The 13,403-nt window shown below is 42.5% G+C and overlaps 1 protein-coding gene across 4 annotated transcripts in view; it reads right to left on the bottom strand.

Annotated features, from left to right (window-relative positions):
- ESYT2 (extended synaptotagmin 2) overlaps positions 1–13,403 on the bottom strand; it is an 84,076-nt gene that overhangs the window by 70,198 nt on the left and 475 nt on the right. The window lies entirely within an intron of this gene.

The raw sequence follows: 13,403 nt of genomic DNA on the forward strand, positions 1-13,403 counted from the left end.
ACTGAATTCCACACCTCACATACTAATATTACACTGTATGTTAATTAACAGGCATTTAAATAAAAACTTGGGGGAGAAACCCATATACATTTAAAATATTTACCTAAGGATACATTTTGAAATAAAGTTAAACAAACAAAACGTGACACCTAATCCCTTTCTGCCGAATCTATTTTCCCATCCCCCCCTTCCAAATCACACTCAACAACAGAAAATATTTTCCTTTGAAATTTTATAGGGCAATCAATATATGAGGAGTTCACAAATCTAGTTTTCCTTATAAATAACGTTAGCTTAAAGCTGAGGAGTACCTTGCAGCAGACCGATTCTGCTGAGAACAATTAGAAACACGCTCATGCACACGTGCTCACACTCACACACGCATATACGTGCCAGAAGATACTGTAAATCTGCCAAGGCATGAAGGCCCAGAGGGGCTAACATGCAGGGTAGAAGGCACTACGGTGGGGAGCCGACCTTCTGAGACTGTCTTCCCCCGCAGGGATGTGGTACAAGAGGTTGAGAAAGGGGCTGAGGAGCAGAGAAGCCACAGAGTTAACGCAAACACCACAAGACCAGAGAGACAAGAATTGGGAGAGCTGGGTCGGCTGAGCAACAGACTCCAGGATCTGAGATCCTCAGGAGGGGGAAGTGAGCTTATCTGACAGTTTCACCCGTGAGGTAGCTGCCAAACTCTTAAGCTACTCAGGGCAAGAAGCTAGCCTCTAGCAGGCAAAAGAGCTTGGCAGGCTCCTCATACTGAGGAAGCAAAACCGGGACTCTGAGGGTGACTGAAGAGGGACTCAGTCAACACTGCGTGTCTTCGGGGCTAAGCCTGAAAGCGGATGAGAGCAGACTAGATGAGAGCGGTCCGCAACTTGCCCTCGGGCTAACCCAGAACCTTGTTAGATTAAGCTGATCTGTTCCCACACTGCCCTAACTTAGAGGGTAGGGGGAACCCTCTCTGGAGGACAGGAACAGCATTCAGAGCTGGGATATACTGTACACATTTACAACCAGTTCTGAGATTGCCAACTTTGGGATGTAAATATTTCCAAACGGCCAATTTCAGGCTAAGAAAACTCACTAAATGTGGAGTTGGGAAGTTAGTTATCGTGGAATTGCAAACCAACCCACAATGAGACACTTCACATCTACCAGGACGGCTATAATCAAAAAGTATCAAGTGTTTGTGGGGCGCCTAGCTGGCTCAGTCAGCGGAGTATGTGAATCTTATCTTGGGAGTCTTGAGTTCGAGCCCCATGTTGGGCATGGAGATTACTTAAAAGAAAAAAATATTTTGTTAGTGCCCACTGGTGACGGTTAAAAGCTGAATAAAGATTAAAAACAAAAACACAAGTGTTGGCAGGTATGTAAGAGGAACTGGAACTTCTCCGCCCTGTTGGTGACAATGTAAAATGTTCCCATTATTGTAGAATCGTTCGGCAGTTTCTCAAAAACATGAGCCCAGCAATTGCACTTCTTGGTACACACCCTCCCCCTGCAAACTGAAAACAGGTATTCAAATAAAAGTTTGTACAGAAATGTTCACAGTGCCATTCGCAATAGCCAAGAGACAGAAAAAACCCCAACGTTCATCAATGGATAGGATGATAAACGAACAGATAAACAAATTGTGGTAGGTCCATATAATGGAATATTATTCCCCATAGAAAGAAATGACACACACTGCAGGGTAGAATCTTTAAAATATTATGCTAAGTGAAATAAGCCAGACACAAAAAGTCACATATTGTAGTATTCCATTTTTAGGAAATATTCAGAACAGGGAAATCAGAGACAGAAGCAGTGGCTGCACAGGTGGGGGGACAGTGATGTAAATGTTTTGGGATCAGACAGAAGTGATAGGTGCACAACACTGTGAAGGAACTAAATGACACCGAATTATACATTTTTTAAAAGTTAATTTTGTTATTTGAATTTTATTGCAATCAAAATAAAGATAGGAATTATCAAGCCAGGAAAAACAAGGAGGAACCTTAGATACATATTACTAAAGTGAAAGAGGCCAATCTAAAAAGGCCACATACAATATAATCCCAACCATCTGGCATTCTGGAGAAAGCAAAACAACAATAAAAAGACCAGTAACCACCTGGGGGTTTGGGAGAGGGAGGGAAAAACAGAGGGATTTTTAAGGTACAGGAGTTTTTCGGGCAGTGACTCCTAATGTAAAGTATGGATTTTAGGTAAATGAATCAACAGTTTCAGTAACTGTAACAAATATGCCACACTAATATCCTGGCTCCCAAGTATCCGGACATAGGTAGTGTTGTCAGCTCAGTAATGTCGCGGCCCCCCCCCCCCGCCCCGCAAAGATATATATGACGCAATCCCTAGAACCTGTGAACGTTGCCTTATGTGGCAAAAAAAGGACTTTCAGATGTGACAAATTAGGGATCCTAAATCCGGGACAGTAGCCTAGATAATCCAGGTGGGCCCTAACGCAATCATAGCATCCTTCCAGAAGGCAATGTGATGATGGAAACAGCTGCTGGCTTTGAAGGCAGAGAGGGGGCCAGGAGCTCAGGAGCACAGCCCTGCTGACCCTTCGTCTCAGCCCATAGGGACTTGTGGCTTCCAGGCTTGTGGAAGATAAATTTGTGTTGTTTTAAACCACCAAGTCTGCAGTTATTTGTTATCGTGATGCCAGTGCAGGCGGCAAGCAAAGATGGGCTGTAACCCTTTCCCTCCTGCTCTGTTCACTATGAAATTACTATCTATAGGTGATTCCTTTTAAACTACTTCATATGCATAGCAAGATTCACTCCTTTATTTCCCCCAATGTGAAACAGCAAGCTGACTCAAGCTATTACATAAAATCAACACTTTGTATTAAGTACTGGATAGATTTCATGATCTTTATATACATGAAAAAATAACTAGAAATTATATTGTCCTTTACGGTTTGGATTACATTTGGGCTTTTCCTTTTAAAAACCCAGTACTCAGGGGTACCTGAGTGGCTCAGTCGGTTAAGCGTCCAACTTCGGCTCAGGTCATGATCTTGGCAGTTTGTGGGTTCAAGCCCCGCATCTGGCTCCGTGCTGACAGCTCAGAGCCTGGAGCCTGCTTCAGATTCTGTGTCTCACTCTCTGCCCCTTGCCGGCTAGCACTCTGTCTCTCTCAAAAAATAAATAAACATTAAAAAATAATAACAAAGAAAAATAAAAACCCAGTACTCAGGTAGTTACTTAGAAATTGTTAGCAGATCTTATGTACTCACTGCTGGGCATTTAAATATTTATAGCACAAATGAAATACATTAACAAACTCAGTAGGCAATTCACTTCAAATATTTACAATGGCAACATGGGCATTATGTAACAATTTACAAGCTGAGTGTAGAAAGTCCTAAGAAGACAAGCAATTGGTAGTTCACTGTTCCAAAAATTCACTAGATTTACTGAGTAAACTGTATAGAAATGCATTCTGCAAGACGCTATAGTGGAATATAAAAAGCCTTGTCTTCCAAGTCCTATGCTACACACACCTATGCACACCACAAAGCAGATTTAATTAAATGCTTTAACAAATACGTAAGTAAAGTTCAGGAAGAAAACAGAAGATAAGAGTATTACTCTGATCAATAATTTTAGCAATTTGATGCTGGTATCTCAGAATATGAGCAGCATAAATGCAAACCAGTATACCACATACTCCAGTGCAGCATTTATGGGATGAAGCAAGTTGGACATTCTCTTGTCACATCACTGGATTTATCTTGTACAGTTCTACCTTATTTTGGGAAACCTAAAACATCACCCCCGAGATGCAAACAGAAGGAAACAACGCCACAGATAATACAGGTTAAACTATTAATTTAGTTTAATTAATAAACTAAATTAATAATTCTGGGTCACTCCTGACCCAGAACAGGAGTGCATTTTCGAATCCCCACTTTGGTCACCAAGCAGCACGGTTTCACCAGAGGAAGGAGAGGAGTGCTAGAATGAACAGAGATTCCAAGATGACACTTCAGAATGGAAACAGTATACGCTGCATCAGGGCAGCTGCGGAAGGAGGGAAGATTAACCTTGTCCTCAGGATAGTACTTAAGGAAGCAGCAGCAAGGATGAGGGTTAATAACGTAGGTTCCTGGGCTACCATTTTAGGGATATACAGAAGACAGAAATTATAAGTAGCACTTCTGACCTTGAATAATAACAAAACATTAAGGTAGATAAACTCCTAGCAACAAAACCAACAAACCGCAGTGAAACAGAAACAAAGAGAAACTCCAGGTCCCCTCTGCCCTCTTCTAGCTGACGTGGGGGAGAAGGTGGTAAGGTGGGTAAGTGGCCCGGCAGCAGGAAACTGGCAGCAACACCAGGGCTTCTAAAAGGGAGCATCAATCACTCAGATCACTAACTCAAGGGCAAAGGCACCGCTGGCCGCCACTGCCCTGCCAGGGCCAGCATGGCCCTCGGTCTTTCCTCATTCCAGCCTCATAACCACATCATGGGTTTTTGTTTCATGGCTCATTTCAATGTGTATCTAATGATGAGGAAACTAAGGTTCTAAAAGGTGTGACTGACTTCCCCAAGTGCACAGAGTCGGGAGGGGACTGGACTCAGACGGGAACCCAGAGCTACCAGGTCCAGAGCCTGCTACTCCAGTGTGCACCTAAGCCACAATGCCATCACAAGGGAGACCGGTGCCATGAAGGCAGCCCATTCATCTGCCAGTGGCACACACCAGTCAGTGACCGAGGGCTGCCAGACTAACACTGGTCACATGGCTAAAGACACAACGTCAATGACAATCCAGCAAGTCTCAGCAATCTCCAAGGAGCCATCATGACACTGTACTACGTGAAACCACACTAATCCAGTTTAAAATATTCCTCCTGTTAACAAACTTTACTATCCCAACACAGCACAGAGAAAGAAAAGCTAGTGAAGCTGAGACCACCCCCCCCCCATGTCCGGAGAATGCTTTTTTTCTGAAGGTTATTCACATAAGAGGGGATCTGGATGAATCAACTGTGCATCTGAACATCAACATCATTCAAAAATAAACACTGCCCTCCAAAATCAGACTTTTGTCTATAAAATTATCATGCTACTCTCATGAGTTCAAAAACAGTTCATATTCTGGAACATATCTGGTAAATAGCTCAAGCAAATAATGTTTCAGAACCTGAAAAGAGCAGAATATTAAATACATCTCAAATTCTAGTTTTATTTTCTCAGCATGTAATATCTAACAATCTTGAATCCAGAATTTATCAAATACCATCTAAATAAAACACAGCATCCCCGTAAAATAGGTAATATTGCAATAACCAAAGACGTATTTCGAATAATGACATGATGTCCATAATGTAATGCTCAATGAAGGAGGATACAACACATACATGTATATCCATATACATCAGAGATTCAGAAAATCATCAAGAAGTTAGTAACGGTCCTCACTAGTTTGCAGGATGCAGGTGACTTTTTCCTCCTTACTCTTCTCCAAAGCTTGAAATGTTCTACAGTGAGGATGCCTTCTTCTATTAGAAAGATTATATGTTTATGAGAAACAAAGAAAAACATAATTGTGTATTCATTAAAAATGGGTAAGAGAGGCACCTGGGTGGCTCAGTCGGCTGAGTGTCCCAAGTCTTGATTTCTGCTCAGGTCATGATCTCACAATCCGTGGGTTCTAGCTCCACGTCAGGCTCTGTGCTGAGTGTGCAGCCTGCTTGCGATTCTCTCTTTCCCTCTCTCTGCCCCTCCCCTGCTTACATTCTCTCCATATCTCCCCCAAAATAAATAAACTTAAAAAAAAAATAGGTAAGAGGAACTTCACTTAGTGATTGAGCAAACAAAAAGAACTTTGAGTTCAACTACAATGACGGTTTTGCAAATAATAAAAAGGAAAACACAGTGTGAACTGTCAGATTAGTATTTCCACACTTGCCATTTGCGTGGCTGTCACCAATTCCCACATGTAGTCACCAGGACAGCACTGCTCCTGACACACAGAGTGCACTCAACATGTGTGCTGTTACTTTGCTCAGACACTCTGGTCTGCACACCCTGCTGTAATCCATCAGGTGCTGAACTGTGGGTTGCAGAGGTGTCCACCCTGAGTGATCATAAAACTGCCTTTTGCAAAGCAGGCAAAGACAGCAGAGCATAAAATTGGAAGTACAAGCATAGCTAGATCAACAAACCCTAAATAAAGTTTCAGTCTTCATCAATCAAATCTTTGATTTTATTAAAGACTCTAGATGTTACCTTAGTAAATGTACAAAATGTTCTAAATGGTGTAATTTTTTTAAAAAATGAACATAACACCCCACCAACAGAAAGACCTGAGAAAGGTCTGCCTTTCCTTTTTCCATACAAACTTAAGAGTCAAGAAAACTTAAATCCTAAACCACATTTTCCTGAACAAATGATTTTTAGTATGGCTCATCATAAAGAGAAAAATTTGCAATAACAATCCCATTCAAGGTTGTAATTTTCCATCAACTACTATTATGGGTGATTTGGAATTATGAATGATATTTTTAATATTTTTTTCCTGGATTAAGGAAACGAGTACCTATTACTTTCACTTAAAAAAAAAAAAACTACAAATGTATACTATGACTAAAACTAGGATCACATATACACCTGTATTCTTACCAGTGGGTATATTCTTGAGTTTCTAAGGCCTGTCTTACTCACGTTTGTTTCTAGCACCTTAGCAGGAGCCCTGGAACATAAATGTTGGTTGAAGTTAATAAATGAATCCATACAGGCTCGTTTCTAATCCCCAGGCATAAATCAAGCTACTTCCTTAAAATGTAATCTCTAGGAAAAATTCACAAAAATAAATGGGTTTCCTTAAAAAAATAGGACTTTTTTAATGCAAGAAAAATAAATGAAAAAGGTCAGTGACAGGGAGAAACAGCACAAGAAAACTCACAAAGAAAACATGTTTAATGGAAAAGTGATGGCACACAAAAGAAACCACTGATACTGTTTATGTAAGAACTGTGCCCCACCCAATCCAAAAGAACACAAGGTGACTCATTACTTAAGCACAATAAGACCGTTAGAGAGAATGGTCTATTCAAGGAAGGTGGGCTGCACTTCCAGCTCCCTCCAGGTAAAGTGCTCAACAACCCAACAATAATCTTGGCTTGTTTTTCTGGCAGCTGAAGCAAGAAGAGAATTCCACTCCACTGCACAAGAGCTTCCATTTTCTGATTTCACAAGCTTAATTCTGAATACATCACTATCTCCCCTTCCTCCAATGCCAAAACACTCTGAGTCTCAAGAGCAGTATTTATGTCTATGCCTAGCACAGGCTCCCTGTGAACTGGGAGATCTGCCCTGAAAACGGGGGACCCCGGCTGGAGCACATCTACTCCTCACCCCTGAACCCATAGCAACTGATGAGCCTCTACTGCCTTTCATCACCTTCCCACACAGCTCCCTCCAGACGGGACAGTCCAGGTGGGCTCTGATGTTCCCACCACAGGATATGCCTGATTTCCCACTTGGGCGCTGTTATCTTGCTATTCCCACAGAATATAATGCCATGCCCTTCTATTCTTAAATGTCCATAAATATGTCTATACGCATGTCTATATGCACCACTAAGCATGGCACTGGGGCCATCACATCCTGCCTCCTATCTACCCAAAAGATAGCACACACATAAAGGCAAGATGACCTCTTATATTTCTGCATATAATAGGTCCCCAGATCTTTAAAAAAAATTTTTTTTAACTTTATTGATTTATTTTTGAGATAGAGACAGAGTGTGAGTGTGGAAGGGGCAGAGAGAGAGAGGGAGACAGAATCCGAAGCAGGCTTCAGGCTCTGAGCTGTCAGCATGGCCCGATGCGGGGCTCCAACTCACGAACTGTGAGATCATGACCTGAGCCAAAGTCAGATACCCAACCGACTGAGCCACCCAGGTGCCCCCAGATCTTTAAATGGATAAAAGGAAATTCACCTGAGGCAGCACTGTGTCATGGATCTAAAAAAGGTAATGATTTAGCAAAACATAATAAAACGCAAAAGACCACAAAAAAAATACATTCTAAAATCATGCTATGATAAAATGAATCTAATATACAACAAACCATTCTATACCCTAAAAGTCTTAAACATACATAAGTATGTATCAATATATTGAATCAAAGGAGTTTAGAATAACAGAAAACCACACATTTAAGCTATTTATATCTTTGAAAGATGACTTTTATGTCATTCAATCAGAATTTATTTAGACACTCTGGTACCAACGTTTACAGTAACATTAGGGTCAAGGTAAGAACATTTACCTCCCTAGTTATCATTCTTAAGCCCACACTGTTCATCAAATATTCTCTAAAAATGCCTCCAAATTTAAGTTGGAACAATAATTTTTACAGCTGCAACAGTTTTACACTATATTGCACACCTGAAACTGATGTAACACTGTGTTAACTAGAGTGGAATTAAAAAAACTGAATAAAATGTAAAAAAGAGTCACAACACAGTTTTTAGTCGGAATTCCACAAGCAAGGACGTATGTATGGCTTACTCTGTATTGTAACTAATTTTCTTTTTCACTTATTTTTAAAAGTTTATTTTTTTGAAAGAGTATGTGAACAGGGGAGCGTGGCAGAGGGAGAGAGAGAACCTCACAGGCTCTATACCGCCAGCAGCGTGAAAAATCTAAATTATTTAGATAGAGGCTTGAACCCACAAACTGTGAGATCATGACCTGAGCTGAAGTCAGACACTCAACCGACTGAGCCATGCAGACACCCCTATTTTTTTTTTTTTTTTTACTTTAGAGAGAGGCAGTGTGTGTACAAGAGAGAGCAGGGGAGGGACAAAGGGAGAATCTTAAGCAGACTCCACACTCAGCACACAGCCTGACTCGGGGATCCCACAACCCTGGGATCATGACATGAGTAGAAATCAAGAGTCAGATGCTTAACAGACTGAGCCACCCAGGTGCCCCTGATACTCTTTAATAGCACTACTGAGATATAATGCACACACCACGCTGATACAGGAAACAAAGGCAAAAGAAAAATTAAATTTCCTTACTGACTACAGCCCATTGACAAGTCCTTGAAACAGGTAGAGTGACATTCCTTTAGGAATTCAATGATGACACTTCGCTAAGGGCAAAAGGTTATCTTAACGGACTCCCCAGGATCCTGTAAGCCTACTCTAACATAGAAAAATTCCTTTGGAAACCTCTTTTATCACCACCTTCCCCACCCCCCCAAGAAACATGTTGGCAATCAGCCTCCAAGCTCATATGGCCCAATGATGTACATCTGAAGGGTTTCAAGACTGAGTTTTTACTAACAGTAATAAATGACCTTTTCCTAACAGCAGCTAGCCCCTCAAGGTCCTGAAAACCTGTTTCCAAAATACCTCAGAGACTATCCCTAACCCCCTCCCAACCTGATGGTATATACTTAGTCACTCTTCATAACCCCAGTGAAGCTCTTTCTGCCCACAGGTCCTGTCCCTGTGTTTTAAAAAAACAAAAACAACCCCCCCCCCAAAAAAAACTCCACCTTTTGCACCAAAGACATTTCAAGAATTCTTTCTTGGCCGTCAGCTCCAGACACCTTTCCCCACCACTCTAAAACCGCATCAATACCATTTGCTCATTTAAAGTATACAATTCGGGGGTGCCTAGGTGGTTCAGGTGGTGATCTCACAGTTGTGGGTTAGAGCCCCAAATTGGGCTCGCTGCTGTCACTGTGGAGCAGATTAGGATCCTCTGTCCTCCTCTCTCGCTTGCACTCTCTCAAAAATAAAAATATTCAAAGTGTACAATTCAATGGTTTTTAGCATATTCACAATGTCTGTGATATTATTCAAAGTTAAATGTTGTGACCAATGTAGAGATCATGAAAACCTCCAGAAAAGACAGGTTCACTAGGCCTAACAAGAACACTATAGTTTTTCAAAACTGGTTCTTTGCAGGAGATCTGTATTTTATAAACATACTTAACACAATGTTAATATACTCCATATATTTCTAATTCCTATATTTATTCCTAGTTCAGTCCTAGGAACAAATGTAAATGTAAATGTAGTTTCACAATGTAAAGTGAAACTAATATTAGTCTAAAACAGAAGTATTATTAAAACCAGAGCATACAAGTTGATGAATGCATATACCTTAAATTTAAATCCATTATTCAGTTTCAACTAAAGAGATATTATTGCTTTATGTGTGCCACACTTGGGGCATTCTGTTCCCACTTGATGAAGCATTTAGTCCACATACTCAGAGCAAAGCAGTGTGCACAGTCCTCCTCTGTGAACAGCAGTGCCAGTATAAATTAAAAAACCCAAAGCAGCATCGCATCCCCATCACAGCCATCAGGAGGGCTCTAACATCTTTTCAAAGCACATCATCACTCTAGGATCTAAGTGCTAAAGTTGCAACCACAGTTTAAAATAGCTCAACTGTTGTTCCTGAATTAGCTACATGGACTATTTTGTTACAAATCTTCACCAAATTTTATTAAAGTCAAGGATTAACACTGAGAATAAAAACAAATACTTGCCGTTCCTTCACATGAGACCAAAGTGTCTTCTTTTCTCTTGTTCATTTGATCCTTGGCCTGTATGTATTCAGCTCTGGCTAGAGATCAACTCTGGACTTCCCAGAACTATGGGAAGCTGACACGACAGCTCTCCCCCAAAAAGCCTAACAAGGAAGCCCAGTGCTTTAAATCTCAAGTACCAAAGTATGAAAGTAATAAAAGACCAAGTATCAAAAGAGTTAAGTAGTACTGTATATGATAGATTTGGGTCTCTCTCTCTCTTTTTTTTAATGCTTATTTACTTTTCACACACACACAGACACACAACAAAATGAGAATGGGCCAGGAGCAGAGAGAGCACACAGAATCCGAAGAAGGCTCTAGGCTCTGCACTGACATCAGTCCGCCCAATGTGGGGCTTGAACTCAGGAACTGTGAGATCATGACCTGAGCAGAAGTTGGACGCTGAGATGACTGAGCCCCCCAGGCTTTCTATTTGCAGCCATACAATCAGCATGTACTGGCAGCTTACTGTAAAAGCAGGAAAGGGGCAGACTTCACCCTACCAAGTTCTACTATTTCAAATAAATACAAATAGCAGTGGAAAACTGTCTTTATTCAACTCTATAAAATCTCTTCAAGAATATTCTTTACCTGTGGTCTCATTTTACAGGACCCAACTAACACAGGGTAGACACACACCACCATGACACAAGGCCAGTCTTTGATCCATCAACTCAAACTTTTCCCTTTTTATGGGAAAAAAGAGTGAATAACAACATGGCTTATATAAAAAGCTGTAGGACCAAAGTCTTACAGGATTATCACATGTTACTTGAGAGCCATTTTGCATATCCTTAATTACAAACGGTATATATTTTTTCTTTTTTACTCAAAGTAGTCATATCTCATTTTCCATATCCAGTATAAATTGTTACTTTACAGATAAAAATGGTCGGTGAATGTATCCACAAGTGAGGTTAGGAAGTGAGTACCACATTAGTTCATGTTTTCCTAGGATTCCACCCGGCTATGAATCATAGTTGTCAATGACACACCATGAAAACACGTACAGATAAATCCTAGTCAAAGCAAGATACCGCTCCAAAGTTCAGAAGCCCAAGAACCAGAGTATGTACAGTAAAAGTATTACTAATACAGATATCGTGACTTTCCTTAGACAAAGTTTCTTGTTGATCTGCTCCCTAGCTGTAGCAGAAAAGCAGGCACACTTCCGGACAGTGAGATTCACTGGTTTTATTACGACAATAACGGAGGGGTGTTACAATTTATTGTATTAAAATATCTCCCTCAAACCCCAGACTCCTAATGCTTTTCTTGGATATGATCACCGTGAAATTTTACGTTAATCCAGAAATTTTCTAAGCAGCGCAGGCATGTTTAAGTGGGGGGGGGGGCGGGGGGGGGGGGGGGGGGGAGGTGCACAAATACAAATTTGGAATAAACAAGTGAAAAGCTATGGAGAAAACGTAAATTCTATGAGATGAACATCGTGCTTCATCAGTTGGAGTCACAAAGGAAAAACCCAAGAAAAGAATCTCTGGCTAATCACCCTTTTATTCTGTTTAAAAAAAAAAAAAAAAAGGAATTTGTCCTGTCCTTCAACATGGTATTTTTTCATTTGCTACGTGAAACTAGTGTGCATTTCACAAGGATTTTTACAGGCAAATTTGATATTAGCCATTCCTGTTCATTTCAGCCCGGATCATGCCGCCTCTCGGTACCGTCTCTACTCCGTTTGAGCTCCTTTGCGACCTCCTCTAGCTTGCTGTAACATCCACACAGATGCCACTTACAAGCCCTGCATTTCCAAAGTGCTTTCCAGGCCCGGTCACTGACTTCTCTGCCACACCTCCCTCGCCCTCCCCGTTCGCTTCAACTAAACGCAGTGATTCTGCTTCTCCAACATACGATCGGACCACACAGTCGCCGAGCATTGACAGAACGTTCAATCCCAAAGGTCCCCGACTAGGGGGTTCTCGGTTTGGCATCCCCAGGCAGTGTCCGTCGGGCTCCGGGCGGCCTGGGTCACACACTGCATGCCTGACTCCCCACGTGTCTTATGACTGGAAACAGCGCTCATTCTCCAAGCCCTTTTCTCCTCTGAAGCAAAGTGACCCTTCTGAATTTCACCGGCGGGCCATATTCACGCCCAGGTTACACCGAGCCTCACGCGAACGTCCTTTAAAAACAAGCACCGTTTCCTGCCGTCAGGACTGTGACAGCAACTCGCGGGTGACACAGAATCAGGGCGTGACGAGAAGAGGACACCCACTGCACTAGCTCCCTTGCCGCAGAGATAAATTATGCGGACAAGTGCCGGACGTAAAAATAAGATAATCAATATCATGACTCCTGCTCTTAGCACTAATTCCCCACCCCCCCCCTCCCAAATTCACTTCGGAATCCAGTTCACCCTACGCGAGTCTGACGTTACTCGAGAAAAAAACGAAACACACTTTCAGTTATCTCAACAACAGCAGATCTTCCGGAGGGCCTTCCAGCTCCCCTGGGCCAGGAACGATCAAGAAATGACACTCTCCCCGGAGCAGGAAAAACCAACTTCTCCAGGAGCACGGGAGAGCCGCCGGGCTCCAGGCCGCGGCGCCGCCGCCCAGAGCGCACATTCCAGAGCTCGCCGAGGTTAGGGCCCGGCTCCCGCGGCGCAGCCACCTCAGGAAAGCACGCCACGCACTTCGCCCGTGCAGCTCCGCGCGGGACTGGGGGCGCGGACCGGGACAGGGGGCTGGGGAGGGACGCCGCCGGGCGGGTGCGGCGACAGTGGCGAGGACGCCTGACAGGTACCGGGGGGCGGGGAGCCGGGCGGCGGTCAGGCTCGGAGCCCGCGGAAACCGACGGCGGG

The sequence above is a fragment of the Herpailurus yagouaroundi genome, unplaced genomic scaffold (assembly GCF_014898765.1).
Source record: "Herpailurus yagouaroundi ecotype Mexico unplaced genomic scaffold, PumYag 483, whole genome shotgun sequence".
NCBI classification, from domain to species: Eukaryota; Metazoa; Chordata; class Mammalia; order Carnivora; family Felidae; genus Herpailurus; species Herpailurus yagouaroundi.